Here is a 22707-nt window from a genome sequence, read left to right as displayed (position 1 = left end):
GGCTCAGCCTGCAGGGACGGCCGCCCGTGGAACCCTGAGGAAGGCCGCGGTGCAGCAGGGCTCAGTGAGTGGGTGCGGCCGGCTGCTCATGCTCACGTGGGCTGTGTGCCAGATGGGCCTGCACCCTCATTCACTCTCAGCAGCTGGCAAGGCTTAGGAACATACAGGTGATACACAGTTCTGGGATAAGCAATCATATTTTTATACAGATGAAAATCAGGATTTAAAAATGTTTAACAGTAAGATAAAAACATTAGTACTAGAACCATATGCTGCCCACACACTCAAAAATCAGCCAACAGAAGTGGTGTGTGCGTCAGCTGAGCATCGTATAAATTCGAGCCAATGTTGTATTTAGATTTTTTATTTTCCCCAAATCGACCATTCAGCAGATTCCAGGAATGCTGTGTTTTGGGTCAGCAAAAAGACCATGTTCCCCTGAAGGAACCTGTAGGGAAGTAATAGATTCCGAGGGAATGAAGGGGAAAAGGAGGAGGAAGAGGCAAAGAGAGGCATGCACCCATGCACATGCAGGTACACATGCACACACATGAACACACATGTACACACACACAGACTCTCAGTGTGTGAGGGGCCGGAGGTATGGACGATGGATCAGGTGGGTTAGTCCAGGAAAGAAGACGGCATGTCACCTGCTGCATAGAAAGCAGAGGACCCTCAATCACTCCACAGTGGGGGAAAGTTCCTCTTCCGGGCACCGTGGTCAGAAGGCACAGGTTAGACCCTAATTTCCCATCTGTGTGTCCTCTCCTGTGACATCACACAAGTTACTGCTGCATATGACTTCCTCCTCAGCTTTAGTCTGTCCTACCAGACAGTGAGGGTTCCTCTTCTTATCTGTACCCGCCTGGGAGCTCCATGTAATAGTAAATGCAGAAGTCTTGCCCACGGAAGCCACCCCTCCAGCTCCTGCACTGAAGTACCCCGTACACGCTGAGGATAAACAGTTAGAATGAAGCTGTTCTGACAGAAAGACCTCACGATGCTGCCAAGCCTAAGAGCAGGTTCTGTCTTGCAGACCGGATGATGCCCAGTTGCCGGGGCTCAAACCCCACTCCCAGCTACATACAGAGTTCTCTGCTCCTGGAGTGAGAGGCCTTCCGGGTGCTGAGACACGGAGACCTGGGTTCCGAGTCTCCACAAAATTCACAAATTACTGACTCATAATTGATTTCCTTATGAAACTCACAATATGACTCCTTTACAGGGTCGTCCACTCTTTTCTTTTCTAACGTGCTCATGCACACAGCAGGGCCGCACGTTGAGGACATTTCAGGATTAAAATGAGCTGCCTGGGCCTCCCAGGAAGTGGGACTAATGTGAAGGATCCGAAACTGACTGCACACCTTATCTCCTAACGGGAAGGCAGGGGCCATGGGATCATGTGCTGTAAGCATGCTTTAAAGGACTAGTTCTGAGAAAAAGAGATTGGAATTGAAGATCAGCATCACGGGTGACTTGGGAGCGGTTCCAATGGACTACTGGAGAAATGAGCCCATTTGAGAAGAGCAGACTGATGACAACGTTTGGATGAAGGATTAAGAGCGTGAAGCCCTGAAGAAGAATGGAGACCTTTATTTTCCCCTGCATTTAGGAAAAAGGGGTCATAGGTATGGATCAAGAGAATTCCGTCATAAAGAAAAGCTAGGAAGAGGAGGAACTCAGGATGGCTCTGAGCGTCTAAATGAAATGAGATGTCTGTCAGCCAAAACCTTTTTTTTTATGACTATTCTTGATTTTTAAAGAAAATTACTTTTAAAATCATGGTAAGAAGATGCATAAAATTCATCATCGTAACCATTTTAGAGTGCTCAGTTCTGTGGCGTTAAGCACCTTCACATTGCTCAGCGGTCACCACCAGCCCTCTCCAGAACACTTTTCATCTTGCAAAATGGAAACCGTGTCCCCATTCAACACCAATTTCTCGTTTCTCTTTCCCTCATTTCCTGAAAACCACTATTCTACTTTCTGTTTCTATGCGACTAACTTCTCTAGGTACCTCATGTAAGTGGAATCGCACAGTATTTGTTTTTTTCTGACTGGTTTATTTCATTTAGCACAATGTTCTCGAGATTTATCCATGTTGTAGCATGTGTCAGAATTGTCTTCCTTTTTAAGGCTTAGTAATATTTCATTGTATGGGGACACTACAGTCTGTTCATCCACTCCTCCACTGAGGGACACTTGACTCGCTTCTACCTTTGGGCTATTATGATAACGATGCTACACAAATGTGTACAGGCTGAGTGCAGTGGCTCACGCCTGTAATCCCGGCACTTTGGGAGGCCAAAGCAGGTGGATTACCTGAGGTCAGGAGTTTGAGACCAGCCTGACCAATATGTGAAACCCTGTCTCTACTACAAAAATTAGCCAAGCAAGGTGGTGTGCAGCTGTAATCCCAGCTACTTGGGAGGCTGAGATAGAATTGTTTGAACCTGGGAGGTGGAGGTTGCAGTTAGCCGAGATTGCACCATTGCACTCCAGCCTGGGCGACAGAGGGACACTTTGTCTCAAAAAAAAAAAAAGTATACAAATACAATTTTGAATCCCTGCCTTCATTTCTTTCTTTTTTTTTTTTTTTTGAGATGGAGTCTCGCTCTGTTGCCCAGACTGGAGTGCAATGGCGCAATCTTGGCTCACTGCAACCTCCGCCTCATGGGTTAAAACAATTCTCCTGCCTCAGCCTCCCGAGGAGGTGGGATTACAGGCACTCGCCACCACGCTTAGCTATTTTCTGTATTTTTTGTAGAGATGGGGTTTCACCATGTTGGCCAGGCTGATCTTGAACTCCTGACCTTGGGATCCACCCACCTCAGCCTTCCAAAGTGCTGGGATTACAGGCGTGAGCCACCGCACCTGGCTTCTTTTGAGTATATACCCAGAAATGGAATTGCTGGATTATTCAGTAATTCTATGTTCACTATTTTGAGGAATTGGCAACTGTTTCCTGCGATGGTTGCACTGCTTTACATTCCCACCAGCGACGCACAAGGGTTCCAGTTTTCCCACATCCTCGCCAACTCTCATTGTTGTCTGCTTTTTATTTATTGGTTTGTTTCAATCACAGCCATCCTTATGGGTCGGGAGTGGTAACGACTGTGGATGCCGAGTACCCACTCATGTGCTTGCTGGTCACCTGTATATCTTCTTTGGAGAAACGTCTACGCAAGTCCTTTGCCCATTCTGAATCAGGATGTCTGGGATTGTTTGTGGTTGTTGAGTTGTAGGAATTCTTTACATCACCTGGATAATAATCCCTTATCAGTTATATGACTTGTAAATATTTTCTCCCATTCTATGGGCTACCTTCTCACTCTGTTGATTGTGTCCTTTGATGCACAAAAGTTTTTAATTTTGATAAAATCCACCTTATCAGCTTTCTTTTGTTGCCCGTGCTTTTGACATCATATCCAAGAAATCATTCCTGAATTCAATGTCATGGTGTTTTTTTCCTATGTTTTCTTCTAGGAGTCGCATAGTGGTCCATTTCAAGTTATTTTTAAAAATGTGTCACACTTCATGAATTTGCATGTCATCCTTGCTCAGGGTCCTTGTTAATCTCTTTGTGTAGTTCCAGTTTTAGTAAGTGTGCCGCTAGAGCGAGCACTAAAAGAAAATCCTTGAAAAAACACATTGTCATAAATAGATCAAAATAAGTTTTGTTTATAACACACTGTCCCAAATCCCCAGAAGAAAGAAAGTGTTTATGCCTTAGAGAAACTAAACCAGAGGGACTCTGGACTCAGACGCACTGTGTGTAGTGAACGCATGAGGGTCTAGATGGAACAGGACGCAATGAGAGTCAACACGTCGGACTGTGAAGCGCTCCACTCCCCGACAGATTGCCCCCGCCTCCCCTTCTTGTTCTGTTCCTAGCACGCATGCTGTGGGCATGTAGCCGAACCCCACCTTTTCCCCCAGATGAGACATAGGAGAGCATTTTCTGGAGAAGAAGAACTGTACCAAAGAAAATCGCTGCAGTTATTGAAGTGTAGGGAGTCATCCCCTCAGGCAATCACCCTACAGCAAGCTCACCAGGCAACACGTGCCAACAGCCCTCCACCCCTCACCAGAGCTTCCAATCTGCATTTTAGTGTCTTGCTGTTACATAGGAAAGAATGGCTAAGGATAACGAGATAACCAAGGAAAGCTCGCAACAAGAATGACTGAAGCTAAAATAATAAACGGTAAAAGGAAACTTGGAAAGAGACCTTACAGGGAGGAAAAAAAGTTCTTAGAACTATAATATTCTCAGAGAGAAAAGAAAAGATAATGCATTGATGGTTAAAAAAAAGAATATTATAAAAGAAGGAAGTGAAGAACAATATAGGGGTTTTGGAAATTGAAAATGGAATACTACAAATTGTAAAAACCAATAGTTGGAAGAATAAAATTGAAGAAATTCTCCGGAAAATAGAACAAAAACAGCAAAAGGATAGAAAAAAACAATAAGAACATTTGAGGATTAATTCAGTGCAGAAAAAAAGCAACCAAGGAAAATAAATTATTAAAGAAGGAACACAGGAAATCACCTAGGGCTAAAGTCCAGGAGTCTCATGTTCAGTGGCATAGCACACGCTGGGGCAACGGATGGAAGAGACTGGCCAAGGAATGCCCCTGTGAGGCTCACTGTTGGCAGGGATCCAGCACAGAACCCAAGAGTGCCCAGAGAGAGGAAGCAGCCAGCAGGAAGGAAGGGGAAGGAGAATGGCATTCTATTTCTCAACAGCATTGTTGAGCACTAGGACACAGTGTAACAAAGTGACAAGAATCCAAATGAAACATGATTTTCACCTGGAATTCTGCACTCACTGAAAATGTCATCACGGCATACATTTTCAATCTAGTCTCAACAAAGGGGAAGTGTAAGATACTGGATGCAGCAAAGGAACTTTCTAGAAGGAGAGTGACAGGAGGTCCCAGCACAGCAGTGTGTAGCCTGGGCAGGTGGTGGGAGAGATGCTCCAGGTGAAAGGTCCTGGAGCTGATAGAATGCTTTAAAACATGTTTGGAATACAGTTGGAAGCTCTATTGTCAGTTTTTGGACAGATCTGTGAGACCATGTGGAAAAAATTAGGTATAACTAAAAACCTCAGCACATGAAGAAACAAGACTAATATTCATTGCAGGGAAAAGACATGTTGTACAAGAGAGAAAAATGGAATCCAAGTATCCTGTTTGGCTCAGACTTGAGAAATATTTGCAGGGACCAAATGACAAATGTCACAGCTTTAGCCAATAATCATAACCACGGCACACGGAGTCCACAGGGGTGTGCAAAGTGTGAGGATGCGGAGGGACTGCCACGAGAATTTGATTCCCTGTTGTGTAACAGGCACTCAGTGGACAACGTCTAAAGAGACAAAGTGATTATCACAAAATAGCGATTTACTATACAGGAGAAAGAGAGCACATTTCTGAAACAGCAGAAATAAGAGGCCTGGGAGCGTGTGTGTGAGGCAGGGGGAGAGAGCGTGTTCCTGTATTTTGTTCTCAGCGGTTCCATACTGTTTATTTGCTTTGATGGTCATGTCTCACTTTGAGGTATTTTGGGGGTTTATCTACACTTTTCTCTCCTTTTCTGAATTGTGGCACGTCCTGTGATCAGGGTCACCGATAGTTTATAAAAGCGCCGATGTACGAGTTAAGGAAACGCAGAAGCAACCCCAGGCCAGCACAGGGTTTGCTGAGAGAGGAATGGGCTGCAGGTCAGCCCTATTTGCCTCTTAACACAGAGTACAACCGGCAACTGTGCACAGCTGTCCCGCTTGCAAACCTGAAGAATACAAAGTGAGACCGAGAAAACCCTGTCTGAAACTCTCCTAAGATGAAATCTTACACCATCAAATGTCCTTTGAGGTAGGTATTTTTAAACTTCTGGCTGACGTGAACACCTGTTGGCTGAAATGCGCACCCATCAATCTACCACCCTGAAAAGCCTCCTGGAATGATACCCGGATAAGCATTTATTCTTATGCGAGAAGGCATGGCCAGGCATTTTAGGTGTTTCGGTCTGGTAGAAGCCAAGGTGATGTGATTACTAGGAGGAGGGTTCTCCCAGACGAGTTTAGGATGAATAGACAAAGACCAGTCTCCAGAAATGGAAGGTGGTCTCCACTCTATGTGGTTCTGGCCAGGCCATATATGGGGTAACGTTCTTAACTCACAGGTCCTGAGGGTCTAAGGAGGACACATTGACTGTGTCCAATTGCAGAGGGGGTCTGCAACGTTCATGGATTTGGAAGTCACTTTAAATACGAAAGAGTCTTGAGGACGTATAGAAAGTTATGTGTAAATAGTGTCAGACGTTAAGAATGTCACACAGAACAGTAAAACACTGGACCTTTTTTAGGGTTAAAGAGTTAGGTGGACATAGAATACTATGCAACCATAAAAAATGATGAGTTTGTGTCCTTTGTAGGGACATGGATAAATCTGGAAACCATCATTCTCAGCAAACTGACACAAGAACAGAAAACCAAACACTGCATGTTCTCACTCATAGCGGGTGTTGAACAATGAGAACACATAGACACAGGGAGGGGAACATCACACACTGGAGTCTGTTGGGGTGTGGCGGGTAGGGGAGGGGCAGCAGGGGGCGGGAGGTTGGGGAGGGATAACATTGGGAGAAATGCCTGATGCAGGTGATGGGGGGATGGAGACAGCAAACCACCATGGTGTGTGTGTACCTATGCAACAATCCCGCAAGATCTGCACATGTACCCCAGAACTTAAAGTACAATAAAAAAAAAATAAGTAATAAATTATATATAAAAAAAGAGGTGGAGAAAAAGATCAAATCAGTACGAAGAGGGACTTACAAATTCAAATTGAGCTGTTCAAAGACAGCATGTGTTTTCTTGCAGTGTGGGGAGTAAAACCAGGCCACGGGTGTGGCACCGGGTTCTCTTGACCTGGCTGTGAGCCACTTCCAGTGTGACGTGTTTACTATTTAATGCCTTTATCCCTTCCTCTGAACCTTGAGCTGTGAAATTACATTTCAAAAAATATTGGATTTGAGTATTTGGTAAGGAATGATCCATCCCCAATCCAATTCATTACTTCTTAACTTGCAAAGTCTGTATTGCTTCTTACTTGCTTCAAGGTAAATGGATATTTTGAGGTATGAATAAAGACCCAGGAGAATTTCCTAAGAACTGTGGAGGGGACACTTTTTGTCATTCTTATTTCCTGTCCATGCTCAAGTGCCACTTACAGACTGAGGCCACAAGTGGTTCCAGATCCCATCAGTGGTCTACAGTGAATGAAAAGCCAATCGAATCCAGATGCTTTTTCTGGTAAACCATTCCTTTGTAGGCAAAATAAACAGAACAAAAAGGATATTCACAGATTTCTCCTTAGACACTCATTCCCATTCGAGAGAGATCTTTATGCCTCTGAACCCAGGAAGTGCTCGGTCCTCATATGTAGATTCACTACCTGTGCAAATATCACCTGTCTCAAACCATCTTTTAATTAACTGATTGTAATGTTTTAAATGACATAAAAATATATAGTCGAATAAAAAGTATACTGATACACAAACTAAGAGAAGCTAAGACAGATAAGGTTCCTAAAGTTGCTAAATTTTCCTCTGAGAACTACTTATTATAGTCTTGCCATATCTAGCTACAAATCATTGGTGCAGAAGTTATACATTTCATGGAATTACACTATTTTCAAAAGCTAAGGATTCCAAGGTAATTTCTTAAATGGACACTTAGCCACAGACTCATATATTTATTCAAAAACGTACTTTTCCCGAATTTTTCAAGTGGTTCAGAATTATTTACGTAATTTTGTCAGGTAATTCCGCCTGATTAATCTCATCTTAATGTTAAATAAACTTCATGGAAATCTATGTGCAAAGCATGTTCAGTGCTGTGACATAAAGCAAATAGGACACATTTTCCTGGCTGCCTTCACCCTTACCTGTGGAGCACAGAAGGCAGCCTCCTTTAACTGAGTACTGCTCCGTGTGTTTATAACGACAGCCCAAGTTGTAGAAGGTTAATTTAGATGCATATTCACACTAGAACAATACCAGGTAAGAAAAGATAATTATCCACCGGGGATACGTGCCAACACACTCCACAGAGGCCGGAAACCATGGATAGTAACAAATCCTGTATATGCTGTTTTTTCCTAGACATACTTGCCTATAATCAAGTTTAATTTATAAATTAGGCACAATAAGAGATTAACAGCAGTAACTCATAACAAAATAGGACAATTATAACAACATACTGCCATAAAAGTTACGTGAATGTGTTCTCTGTGTCTCTCAAAATACCTTAATATTTTCGGACCATAGGTGACCAGGGGTAACTGAAGCCACGGAAAGTGAAACCGTGGATGAGGTGGGGGACGGGGGTTACTGTACTTGTGAAGTCTGGTAAAGACACGTAAGTGTATGTGAAGTCTGGAGTAGTTACTTCCTATGGAGCCTGCCAAAACATCGGAGTGAACGTTTCACCTTTTCAGGTAAAATGACATGAGATCCTACTGATCTTATAAATCCTTAAGTAAAATGTGTATGCACATATATATGTATGTATATATATAGTTTAAGTATATATATATAATTTCAACATATATATATATCTTAATTTGAAGTAGGTTTTTGTTTGGATTGAATATAACAGAAATCCCACTTCATTCGATGTAAGCAAAATGTGAACACACCACGCCAGCAGCCTGAGCCTCACAGAACTCAGGGAATGCCTAGGCCTCGCCTGCCAATCTCCACTGACTCACAATCTAGTTGTGGCATGAGACAGACACACAGCTGATCATTTCACTGAGAATCGTGGCCACAGCCACACAGCGGCACGCACTTGGAGGCCTGAGGCCGGGAGCCTCCCAGACAGGCAAAGCCGTGGAACTCTCACCTGGAGCAAAACCAAATTCCTGAGCTTTGCTCTCGACAATCCCGGTGATTTGCTGTCTGTCCCTTAGCCAGTTTCCTCTTTGCTTCCTCAGTCCTTTATTTTCTCGGTTGACTGGGAAGAGTGCTTGCCATAAATCTAGAAAGATCTCCGAGTTCTTTCTATTTACGTGACTGTGTTGCAAAAAAATAGTGTGGTTTTCTCATCCTCGCTCACATGAGACCCCGCGTGTCACACCCGGTAGTGGGATTTGCTCCTGACGGCACCGGCAGGCCGTAGTAAAGCTGGAATTCCAACTCGTGTCTGCCGTGCTCCCCAGCTTCTGCCAGGCGGTGTGAATTCTGCATCTCACCGTGCTCAAAATAGAGCATGTTTTGCCGTCGCTGCTACCAATTCTATACTTCAGTTCTGTATTTTAGAAACAGCAGGGAAATGAATAACCCCCAGCCTTTTCCAGAGAAGTAAGGTAGGAGATGAATTTTAACTATCTCATTTTTAGCTCTGTTTACAACTAGTTGCCTCGAATTGGATTCTCAAACATTTTAAAGCCAATTTGAGAGGTGTGGGAACAAGCAAGGACTAACATAAAGGTTAGGTTATTTTTAAAAATTTTCCCCGGGGGGTCAGTCTACAAATTTTATTCAGATAATAAAAATTCCTCTGAGAGCTGCTGAAAGAATAAAAAGCTGGTTTCACTGGGAAGCGTGCGTCACAAGTTATGTAAGCGCTTCCAGAACCAGGGCTAATCCACATCTTCAGTGTGCCCAATGGGCTTCACGTGAGTAGCATGGAGTCCAGCAAAATCAAGATGAAGGGACTGAATATTAGTCAGTGAACCACCACATAGAAACTACCCCATCTGTGTGCACAGACAGGGTTCGCACTGGGCAGGTTTTATGCCTGGCGTCTTTGCCCTTTACTTACTAGGAAAAATTGGAAAGTTTGTTTAAACTCATAGAACCACAGATGATAGATTTGGTCAAGACAGTAGAAGTCAACTAGACTAATCTCCTAGGGTCTCAGACTTTTCGCCTATAACATGAGGTCAGCAAATCCTTCCTGCTCTCTTTAGGGCCCTTTTGAGACTAAGAAGAGGGTCACAGATTCGAAAGCGTGTTGAGAAAGTTAGAAGAGCTATGCAAGTGCAGAATTAAGTTTTCGTCCCTATTTCCACCATTATGATAGACCCTCACACAGGTGGTGGCTGGACCCTCCTGAAAAGGCTAGCTGGAATCAGGCTGCCCTCCTGGCTTCACCACCTCCGAATTATTAGAGCTCGCTTTTGATATCCTCGTGGGCTACGTCCGGCCACTTAGACTTCAAATATGCCAAGTGTAATTTTGAAGTTTCTTTCATCAGGACTACCAGGCCCTTACAATTCTTCTAAGATATGCTTACAAGAATAATTAATGGAAGTTTGCCCAAAGTTCCTCATTTTGTCAGAAATGGCTGGAATCCAATGAGGTTTACTTATATGACCAGTAATAAGGTAGAAGGAACTACAGCCTGAACATTGCAGGAAGCAGTCAAGAGGTGAACGCTGGGGAGTCAGGAGACTCCTGACCATCTACGGCAGCACCATGCGCTTCCTCACCACAGCAGAGGCAGGTTCCCCATCCGGGAATGAGGACAGAGGCATAGTGGTGATGTGGAAGGGGGCACCGAAGTGCTGGCTAGAGAAAGGCGGGGTCCCTGGCAAAGACTCCACCCTCTGGCCTGTGCCCAAGGACCTAGGTAAGGATAGGCATTTCTGTTTTCAGAAAAATGTGGATGCCAAGGGAAATTTAGCTGATGGTGGTCTGATTCCAGGGGAAGACCACCTTCCCACTCCAACCCCTTTCTAGTTCCCATCCCTCTGCTGAGAGCTACCTCCACCACTCAATAAAACCTTACCCTCATTTCCCAAGCCCACGTGTGATCCAATTTTTCGGGTACACTAAGGCAAGAATCCGGGATACAGAAAGCCCTCTGTCCTTGTGATAAGGCAGAGGGTCTAACTGAGCTGACTAACACGAGCCACTGCAGATGGCAAAACGGAAACAGCTCCCAGTAAAACGCCCACTAGGGCTTTGGAAACTGTAAACACTCAACCCTAGACACTGCCGTGGGGCCGGATTCCAAACATGCCCCCACAAACTGCTGTCTGCATGCTCCCCCTAGAGGTTTGAGCAGCGGGGCACCTCAGAAGCGAGCCACACCCCATCGCACACCTTGCAAGGGGGATAATGGACCTTTCCCCGTTTCAGTGGGTCACGTTTTAGCCATCCATTCCTGGCAGTAAGTGCTGCTCGGAACTGGGGAGGAGTGGGGCGCTGCTCCACGGGTGGAGTTGGAGGTGAGGAATTGGATGTGCTGAACCTAAAAGTTCCTGGCTGTCTCCTGATGCTCATGCTTCATAAAGTTGCCTTGCCTTGTGTACTTACCAGAAAAACCAATCATTTCTACTTATTCCTCTCTCGCAGTCTTGACCTATAAGTCACCTCTGCCTCCCTTTCCATTCTCCCCCATGCTTCTGTTTCTACCTGTAAAGACACATCTGTCTGCTCCTAGAAAGCACAAGACTTACCCAACTTGTCTTCCCAGCTCCACGTCATCCTTGGCAAACTTACTCTTTTCCTTCGTTCCTTCCTTCGTTCCTTCTTTCATTCCTTTCTTTTTTGAGACAGAGTCTCAATCTGTCACCTAGGCTGGAGTGCAATCGTCTGATCTCGACTCACCGCAACCTCTGCCTCCCGGGTTCAAGTGAGTCTCCTGCCTCAGTCTCTCGAATAGCTAAGACTACAGGCATGCATCACCACACCCAGGTAATTTTGTATTTTTAGTAGATAAGGGGTTTCTCCATGTTGGTCAGTCTGGTCTCGAACTCCTGACCTCAGGTGATCTGTCTGCCTCAGTCTCGCAAAGTGCTGGGATTATAGGCGTGAGCCATCGCACCCAGCCCATCCTCGGCAAACTTTCAATGTAGAGTTTCTTTATGTACCAGGTGAAGGAGCCCACTCTGAACTCTGTGGCTGTGAAGGATTCTGTCCATTTGGTGCAGTGCGGGATAGAAATGGAGTTCAATTGGCACAGTCAGTGATCTTCAGAGGCCTACGCTCATTACTAAGAGAATATGATATAATAGAGAGAAGAACGTAATATGTTGTATTCCTGTGCACAGGGAAGGCAGGGAAAGGCAGAGTCCAGGAGTTTGTAGTTATGTTGGAGAGTTAAGGGGTTTCGGGGAGCAAGAGCTGATCCCACCAGAATGGTGTTTTCTGCAACATCCCAGCTCTTGGAGGGACTAAGGGAAAATCCAGCAGTTCTCCATTCTCTAAAGCAAGCAAATAAATGAATTGAGAAACATTTTACAGAAATAGGAAAGCAGTAATGATGGAAAAAAAATATACCCAGGAAATATTCAAAAAACAAACAAGTGTTTTCCTGGGGACAAGAATAATCCTCAACAGTTATACAAATAGCTTTACAATTTTACATTAATAAGCATAGCTGGTTTTATAAGTAAGCAAAATAAACGACCACCAGGGTGATAGAATTCAAGCTCTGTCAGCAGAACCCAATGAGATGGGCACGGGTGCTGAGCACGGGGGTCAGGAGAGGAGAGCCTCGATGGTCCACACCTACTGACGGGCACCAACTTCCAGTGGCCCTGGGCCCGCATCCTTGTCTGTCCCTTTGTCGAGCAGTGAGGGTGTCCTATGGTTGGACCCCACCGAGCACTGAGAACTGGCTTCCTGGGGCAGACCTGGCCCTCCTGGCCATCTGAGGGCCCTGGAACACAGGCCATCCTCTGTGGTTCTCCCTCGCAGAACTGAACCTGCAGTTCAGCATCTTACGAGGGCAGTAGCTGACCACAGGAAAATAGCCCTTCTTTTGGGAAAAGTCTCCACTTCGCTCATGACCAAATTAAAGATGATAGAGAAGCCCAGATGTGTCCCAAACCAATAAACAGAAAACAGCATGAAGGAAGATGGATGGGCCCAGTCAGGCTGCCACAGAAGGCCCTATGTCCACCTTCCCTTGTGGAGGGTTCTCTGGGGACCAAGCACATGGGGGCTTGCCTGCCCTGCACCCAGGCTGCTTCCTCTGCCCAGACTCTGTGCATGGGCTGGGTTCCCCATGGTCTGTTTACTCAGGTGGGATGACCACACGGGAGACACTGCCATGAGACAGTCAAAGGCTGGCTTTGGACAGCACCGACCACATGCTTAGTGACTCAATGCAGAGGCTACTCCTTGAGAATCCACACCAATTCCCCCCTCAGAATCACGCATAGAGAGATGGGAGTCAGACTTCCCTTTGCTTGGGATCACACTTCTTGCTCAAGAGCTTATGCGAGAGTCCAGTGTTCAGAGCTTATAAGACCAATCCAGCCACCACCCCCTGCAGGGGTGGAAGCTGCTGGCTGAGGGATGGGAGGCTTTCCAGGAGCCCAGGGCTTTTCCAAAGAGAAGGCTGGATACCTGTTCCTTCTTTTTTCTCTCTCCTGACAGTGCTCAGAGGCCAGGAGGGAATCACTAAAAGAAAATCTCCCCCCAGATGACATAGAGCCCAGGAGAGACCTCAGGGAGTGCACCAGCTCACCGGTTCTTCCCCTAAGGCTGAAGCCACCAGTGCTCTCGAGAATTCAAGATGCCTATGAAAATTTGGAGGGAGTAGGTAGTAGGAAAGTGGCCGGGAGATCAAAAGCGATTTAAAGATGACTAAGCCATTGGCCTTCTTGTCCCATCTCTTGATTCATTGCAGGGAAAACATCCTAGTATATTCATTTACTTAAAGAAACATAGGGAGGGATCCAAGATGGCCAATTAGGTGCAGCTCAGGATTGCAGCTCCCAGCGAAAGCACAGAGATCACTGCAGGTGATCCCCAGGCAAGCAGGGCCTGGAGTGGACCTCAGCAGTCCTACAGCAGAGGGGCCAGACTGTTAGAAGGAAAACTAAGAAACAGAAAGAAATAACTTCATCATCAACAAACTGGATGTCCACTCAGAGACCCAATCTGAAAGTCAACAACTACAAAGATGACAGGTGGATGAATCCACAAAGATGGGAAGAAACCAGTGCAAAAAGATGAAAACACCCGAAACCGGCCGGGCGCGGTGGCTCAAGCCTGTAATCCCAGCACTTTGGGAGGCCGAGGCGGGTGGATCACGAGGTCAAGAGATCGAGACCATCCTGGTCACCATGGTGAAACCCCGTCTCTACTAATACAAAAAATTAGCTGGGCACGGTGGCGCGTGCCTGTAATCCCAGCTACTCAGGAGGCTGAGGCAGGAGAATTGCCTGAACACAGGAGGCGGAGATTGCGGTGAGCCGAGATCGCGCCATTGCGCTCCAGCCTGGGTATCAAGAGCGAAACTCCGTCTCAAAAAAAAAAAAAAAAAAAAAAAAAAAAAAAAAAAAAAAAACACCCGAAACCAAAACGTCTCTCCTCCTACAAGGGATCACAACTCCTCACCAGCAAGAGAACAAGGCTGGATTGAGAATGAGTGTGATGAATTGACAGAATCAGGCTTCAGAAGGTGGGTAATAAGAAATTTCCGTGAGCTAAAAGAACATGTTCTAACCCAATGCAAAAAAACTGAGAACCTTGAAAAAAGATTTGACGAAATGCTAATGAGAATAAACAACTTAGAGAGGAATATAAGTGAATTGACGGAGCTGAAAACACAACACGAGAACTTCATGAAGCATACACAAGTTTCAACACCCAAATTGACCAAGCAGAAGAAAGGATATCAGAGGTCAAAGATCAACTCAATGAAATAAAACGAGAAGGCTAGATTAGAGAAAAAAATGGTAAAAAGGAATGAACAAAGTCTCCAAGAAATATGGGACTATGTGAAAAGACCTAATCTATGTTTAATAGGTGTACTTGAATGTGATGGAGAGAATGAATCCAAGTTGGAAAATACTCTTCAGGATATTATCCAGGAAAACTTCCCCAACCTAGCAAGGCAGGCCAATATTCAAGTCCAGGAAATACAGAGAACACCACAAAGATATTCCTCAAGAAGAGCAACCCCAAGGCACATAATCATCAGATTCACCAGGGTTGAAATGAAGGAGAAAATGCTAAGGGCAGCCAGAGAGAAAGGTCGGGTTACCCACAAAGGGAAGCCCATCAGACTCACAGCAGATCTCTCAGCAGAAACCCTACAAGCCAGAAGAGAGTGGGGGCCAATATTCAACATCCTTAAAGAAAAGAACTTTCAACCCAGAATTTCATATCCAGCCAAACTAAGCTTCATAAGTGAAGGAAAAATAAAATCCTTTACAAACAAACAATTACTCAGAGATTTCATCACCACCAGGCCTGCTTTACAAGAGCTCCTGAAAGAGGCACTAAACATAGAAAGGAACAACCAGTACCAGCCACTCCAAAAACATACCAAATGGTAAAGAAGAAACACAATGAAGAAACTGCATCAACTAATGGGCAAAAGAGCCAGCTAGCATCAAAATGGCAGGATCAAATTCACACAAAACAATATTAACCCTAAATGTAAATGGGCTAAATGCCCCAATCAAAAGACACAGACTGGTCAAATTGGACAAAAAGCCAAAACCCATCGGTGTGCTGTATCCAGGAAACCCATCTCACATGCAAGGATACACAAAGGCTCAAAATAAAGGGATGGAGGAAGATTTACCAAGCAAATGGAGAGCAAAAAAAAGCAAGAGTTGCAATTCTCATCTCTGATAAAATAGACTTTAAACCAACAAAGATCAAAAGAGACAAAGAAGGACATTACATAATGGTAAAAGGATCAATGTGACAAGAAGAGCTAATGATCCTAAATATATATGCACCCAATACAGGAGCACCCAGATACATAAGGCAAGTTCTTAATGACTTACAAAGAGACTTAGACTCCCACACAATAATAGTTGGAGACTTTAACACCCCATTGTCAATATTAGACAGATCAATGAGACAGAAAATTAACAAGGATATCCAGGACTTGAACTCAGACCTGGACCAAGTAAACCTAATAGACATTTACAGAACTCTCCACCCCAAATCCACAGAATATACATTCTTCTCAGCACTACATCACACCTACTCTAAAATTGACCACATAATTGGAAGTAAATCACTCCTCAGCAAATACAAAAGAATGGAAACCATAACAAACAGTCTCTCAGACCACAGTGCAATCAAGTTAGAACTCAGAATTCAGACACCAACCCAGAACCGCACAGCTTCATGGAAACTGAACAACTTGGCTCTTGAATGTTGACTGGATAAACAATGAAATGAAGGCAGAAATAAAGATGTTCTTCGAAACCAACAAGAATGAAGACACAACATACCAGAATCTCTGGGACACGTTTAAAGCAGTCTCTAGAGGAAAATATATAGCAATAAATGCCCACATGAGAAGCAAGGAGAGATCTAAAATTGACACCCTATCGTCAAAATTGAAAGAACTAGAGGAGCAAGATAAAAAAAAACTCAAAACCTAGCAGATGACAAGAAATAACTAAGATTAGAGCAGAACTGAAGGAGATAGAGACACAAAAAACCCTTCAAAAAATCAATAAATCCAGGAGCTGGTTTTTCGAAGAGATCAACAAAATAGACAGATCACTAGTCAGATTAATAAAAAAGAAAAGAGAGAATAATCAAATAGATGCAATAAAAAACGATAAAGGGGATATCACCACAGATTCCACAGAAATACAAACCATCATCAGAGATTATTACAAACAACTCTATGCACATAAACTAGTAAACCTGGAAGAAATGGATAAATTCCTGGACACTTGCATCCTCCCGAGCCTAAACCAGGAAGAAGTTGAAACCCTGAATAGACCAATAATAAGGTCTGAAGTTAAGGCAGCAATTAAGAGCCTACCACCCAAAAAAAGCCCAGGGCCAGATGGGTTCACAGCCAAATTCTACCAGACATACAAAGAGGAGCTGGTACCATTCCTACTGAAACTATTCCAAATAATCCAAAAAGAGGGAATCCTTCCCAAATCATTTTATGAGACCAACATCATCCTGATACCAAAACCCGGTAGAGACTCAGCAAGAAAAGAAAACTTCAGGCCAATATCTATGATGAACATAGATGCAAAAATCTTCAATAAAATACTGGCAAGACGATTGCAACAGTGCATCAAAAAGCTTATCCACCATGATCAAATAGGCTTCATCCCAGGGAGGCAAGGCTGGTTCAACATACGCAAGTCTATAAACATAATTCACCACATAAACAGAACCAAAGACAAAAACCACATGATTATCTCTATTGATGCAGAGAAGGCCTTTGACAAAATTCAACAGCCCTTTATGCTAAAAACCTTCAATAAACTAGGTATTTATGGAACGTATCTCAAAATAATAAAAGCTATTTACGACAAACCAACAGCCAATATCATACTGAATGGGCAAAAACTGGAAGGATTGCCTTTGAAATCTGGCACTAGACAAGGATGCTCTCTCTCATCACTCCTATTCAATATAGTATTGGAAGTTCTAGCCAGAGCAATCAGGCAAGAAAAAGAAATAAAGGGTATTCAAATAGGAAAGGAGAAAGTCAAATTGTCTCTATTTGCAGATGACATGATTGTTTATCTAGAAGACCCCATTGTCTCAGCCCAAAATCTCCTGAAACTGATAAGCAATTTCGGCAAAGTCTTAGGATACAAAATCGATGTGCAAAAAAAACAAGCATTCCTATACACCAATAACAGACTTAAAGAGAGCCAAATCAAGAACGAACTGCCATTCACAATTGCTACAAAGAGAATAAAATCCCTAGGAATACAACTAACAAGGAACGTAAAGGACCTCTTTAAGGAGAACTACAAACCACTGCTCAATGAAATAAGACAGGACACAAGCAGATGGAGAAACCTTCCACGTTCATGGTTAGGAACAATCAATATCGTGAAAATGGCCATACTGTCCAAAGTAATTTACAGATTCAATGTTATCCCCATCAAGCTACCAATGATTTTCTTCACAGAACTGGAAAAAACCACCTTAAACTTCATATGGAACCAAAAGAGAGCCTGCATAGCCAAGACAATTCTAAGCAAAAAGAACAAAGTGGGAAGCATCACACTACCAGACTTCAAACTATACTACAAGGCTACAGTAATCAAAACAGAATGGTACTGGTACCAAAACAGAGATCTAGACCAATGGAACAGAATAGAGGCCTCAGAGGCAACACAACACATCTACAACCATCTGATCTTTGACAAACCTGACAAAAGCAATGGGGAAAGGATTCCCTGTTTAATAAATGGTGTTGGGAAAACTGGCTAGCCATGTGCAGAAAGCAGAAACTGGACCCCTTCCTGACACCTTACACTAAAATTAACTCCAGATGGATTAAAGACTTAAACATAAGACCTAACACCATCAAAACCCTAGAAGAAAATCTAGGCAAAACCATTCAGGACGTAGGCATAGGCAAGGACTTCATGACCAAAACACCAAAAGCATTGGCAACAAAAGCCAAAATAGACAAATGGGACCTAATCAAACTCCACAGCTTCTGCACAGCAAAAGAAACAGTCATTAGAGTGAATCAGCAACCAATAGAATGGGAAAAAAATTTTGCAACTTACCCATCTGACAAAGGGCTGATATCCAGAATTTACAACGAACTAAAACAGATTTACAAGAAAAAAACCAAACAAGCCCATTCAAAAGTGGGCAAAGGATATGAACAGATACTTTACAAAAGAAGACATATATGAGGCCAACAAACATATGAAAAAATGCTCATCATCACTGGTCATTAGAGAAATTCAAATCAAAACTACATTGAGATACCATCTCACGCCAGTTTGAATGGCTATCATTAAAAAATCTGGAGACAACAGATGCTGGAGAGGATGTGGAGAAATAGGAACACTTTTACACTGTTAGTGGGAGTGTAAATTAGTTCCACCATTGTGGAAGACAGTGTCCATTCCTCAAGGACCTGGAAATAGAAATTCCATTTGACCCAGCAATCCCATTACTGGGCATATATCCAAAGGAGTATAAATCATTCCACTATAAGGACACATGCACAGGAATGTTCATTGCAGCACAGTTTACAATAGCAAAGACCTGGAACCAACCCAAATGCCCATCGATGACAGACTGGACAGGGAAAATGTGGCACATATACACCATGGAATATTATGCCACCATCAAATACAATGACTTCATGTCCTTTGTAGGGACATAGATGAACCTGGAAACCATCATTCTCAGCGAACTGACACAAGAACAGAAAATCGAACACCGCATGTTCTCACTCATAGGTGGGTGTTGAACAATGAGAACACATAGACACAGGGAGTGGAGCATCACACACTGGGGTCTGTCGGGGGGAAATAGGGGAGGGACAGTGGGGGGTGGGGAGTTGGGGAGAGAGAGCTTGGGGAGAAATGCCAGATGTAGGTGATGGGAAGGAAGGCAGCAAATCACACTGCCAAGTGTGTACGCAACAATCTTGCATGTTCTTCACATGTACCCCAAAACCTAAAATGCAATAAAGAAAAAAAAAAAACATAACTTGAACAATGGTGTTTCCTAAGAACAATGAAGACATTTTACTTTGCCTAGCTGATTTTCATCTTATGCTGCTGAAATAGGTAAAAACCTAAGGCTGCTTTGTAAGTTTGCTAAAGGGAGCATTGGCGGAAAGGAAAGAGAAAGGAGTTTAAATAGTTGTTTTCTTTAAGAAAGCCAAATGGGCCTTGGTCTTTAGTAGAAAACTAGGAAAAAATCCAACAGTCTAAGCAACAGCCACCCGCCCCCGACACACACACACCCTTTTCAGACTATGCTAGAGTGCTGATGTTGGGCAGCTAACAGGAATTCTACTTGAGCACAACATTTCCGGATGTCCTCCTCCCAGAAGTGAAATGTGTCTCTGACAGCCCTGCCAGAGCAGGTAGGACCCCTAATCTGCCACCCTTGGGTAACATCGGACTCTGACTTACACAGCTACTTTTCTGTGCACCTTCAGAGCAGCTTCTGATGCAAAACCAGAAACACGCACATCTCTGCCATGGTGCTGGAGTGAGGGCACACATTTCAATGGATTCATGACGTGCAGTTCTCCTCTCCCTTCAGTAGGGACGTGCTGGGGCCTGGCATTGATCCAATTTCCTGCTTCCATTTGGAGCTTGCCAGAAATAATACACATTTTGAAAAATGTGATGGTTTGAAGAAAAAGAATCTGTTTGCAATTCCAACTTTCCAATTATCACCATGCAGAAAACTACCCTGCAAGATGGTAATATGAGAATGACTGCAGAAATCATCAGGAGAATTGGGAGAGTAAAAAAGAAGGATGTCAGAATAAGGACATGTTTTAGGCAAAAATGCACTTTTAAGCCATTCAAAATGTAGATAAGATACACAAAAATGTAGAATTTTCTGGTATAAGACACCAGGAAAGGCAGCCTCAGCCTCAGGGAGATTGTGACCATGCCCAAAGGCACAGACGTGTCCAAATGCAATTTCAAGCACTTTCTGGGCCAAACAGGACTTGTCTGTGGGGCTTGAGATGACCTCTGACTTCTCAGTTTTTGAGACTTTGCTTTACTGTCTTATTTACATTACGTAAGAGTTATATACACTCAAAAGAATAAAGGTTGTCACTTAGAATGAAACTAGGAAGAAATAGGAGGCCACTGCAGGAGGATCGCTTGAGGCCAGGAGCTCAAGACCAGCCTGGGCGACATGGTAAGACCTTGTCTCTACAAAATGCAACAAAAAATTATCCTGGAGGAGTGACATGTTCCTGTGGTCCAAGCTACTTGGGAGGTTGAGGCAGGAGGATCTCTTGAGCCCAGGAGGTTGAGGCTGAAATGAGCCGTGATCATGCTACCGCACTCCAGCCTGGGTGACAGAGTGAGCCTCTACCTCAAAAAAAATATTTGCAGGAAAATTGGATTGTTTTCAGTGAAATTGAATATCATCCTTTTTCAAATGGAAAAAATCCCCCAAATATAGTAGTTTTAATTTTTTTCTGCCCAGTTTTATTCTCTAACTTACATACATAAAGAGATAAAAAAATTTGAATAAAATATTTGGATAAATTACTTGGAGCAATCTTCTTAGATGTGGAGAGTTAGACATCTATTTTTAAAAGGATTATGCTGGGAGATACTAAGGATAATAAAAAAATAATAATAAAGCATTACCTGCTCCTACCACTGGGGGGCAGCAACCCAAAACTCACCCGATTTGGGCACTTGGATGGGTGACCCTGGGCCCCAACCACAGTGATCCACAGTTCTGGTGGATTACTGCATTAATGGGAATCACTGTCTTCCTATACCTTCTTTTACAGATAATATGAAGCCGCATGCTTGGGGAGGCCTACAATAGTAATTAATTTGAAGGTAAGCCTTTTAAAAAATTATAAAAGAGCAAACTTTGAAAGTCCTTGTATCTATTTATCAAATATTACCTACAGCGGCTGTGGATTACTAGGTAGAAAAAAAATCCAACCCAGATTATTTTAAAGGGCAAAACCAGACTAGCTTCAGACTTTCAGGTAACACTGCAAGCTGGAAGAGAATGGAGCAATTAGCATTATTTTTGATTGAAAAATTATCTATGCAGCCAGCCAAGCTATCTTTTGACTACAACGGAAGACTTTCGTATATTCATATACCTATATATCTCCGAGAACCATGTCACCTGTATATCTTTTTCAAGATAGATCTTCAAGATATATCTTTTTCAAGATAGATATACAGGTGACATAGTTCTTGGAGATATATAGGTATATAAATATATGAAAAGATGACCCCCCCTCCCCAAAAAAAGCCACCAAAAACAGAGGAGTGGGCATGAAAACGTGGTAGGGAGTGCTGAGACTAAGTGAAAACAGAGCTAAGTGAAAACGGTTCCTTCTCAGTATTTCCTCTGTAGTTTCTACTGAGAGTTCACCTTATTCTAACAGGCTGAATGTAAAAGCCATGTTTTTTTCTGAAATAATTCCTTATTCTCAATTTCACATTTCAAATAAATCACTTCCCCATCTCAGAGCGTTTTCTCTGTTATCCTGAACTGTAGCATGCATACACAAATGCAAGAGTATGTCCAATTTTAAAAGATGACAAGGCCAGGTGCGGTGGCTCACGCCTGTAATCCCAGAACTTTGGGAGGCAGAGTTGGACAGAGCACTTGAGGTCAGGAGTTCGAGACCAGCCTGGCCAACATGGTGAAACCCGGCTTCTACTAAAAATACAAAAAATTAGCTGGGCATAACGGCTCATGCCTGTAATCCCAGTTACTCAGGAAGCTGAGGTAGGGGAATCGCTTGAACCTGGGAGGTGGAGGTTGCAGTGAGCCGAGATCATGCCACTGCGCTCCAGCCTGGGCGATTGAGTGAGAGTCTATCAAAAAAAAAAAAAACAAATTGTGCAGAAGGGTGACCTCACACCAGGCCGCAGAACCCTACCACATCCCAGAGCTGTGGAATTCCCTGTCCCTGCAGCCTCGTGGTGGCTCCTGGAGACTCAGCAGAGGACATGATGGGCAAAAATGAGAGACAAGGAATCGGGAAAGTCATGAGTCAAAAACGCTGTGCCCTTTCTGGGTAAAGCGCTATGGAGAAATGCATGTAGGGAAGGGAAGTTGGGCTCCAGAGGAAGATTCAGGGCGGCCTCGGTGGAGAAGACCAGAACTAAACCTGAAGGAAGCGAGCAGGAGGTCGTGTGAATGTCTCCAGAGAGCTCCAGGCAGAAGCACCCAGGAGAAAGGCCCGAGGCGGGTCTCTGCCTGGCTCGTTGAAGGAGTGAGAGGAGCATCTGCGG

At 43.7% G+C, this 22707-nt stretch overlaps 1 protein-coding gene and 1 non-coding gene across 4 annotated transcripts in view; both read right to left on the bottom strand.

Annotated features, from left to right (window-relative positions):
- PDE10A (phosphodiesterase 10A) overlaps nt 1-22707 on the bottom strand; it is a 661629-nt gene that overhangs the window by 381652 nt on the left and 257270 nt on the right. The window lies entirely within an intron of this gene.
- Nucleotides 3523-3628, bottom strand: LOC135268531 (U6 spliceosomal RNA). Its single transcript, XR_010336844.1, has one exon. It is a non-coding gene; the product is annotated as a U6 spliceosomal RNA (small nuclear RNA).

The sequence above is a fragment of the Aotus nancymaae genome, unplaced genomic scaffold, assembly GCF_030222135.1.
Source record: "Aotus nancymaae isolate 86718 unplaced genomic scaffold, 86718_ANA_hifiasm-v0.15.2.pri h1tg000040l, whole genome shotgun sequence".
In the NCBI taxonomy this organism is placed as follows: Eukaryota; Metazoa; Chordata; class Mammalia; order Primates; family Aotidae; genus Aotus; species Aotus nancymaae.
This window is presented reverse-complemented; position numbering and strand designations above follow the sequence as displayed.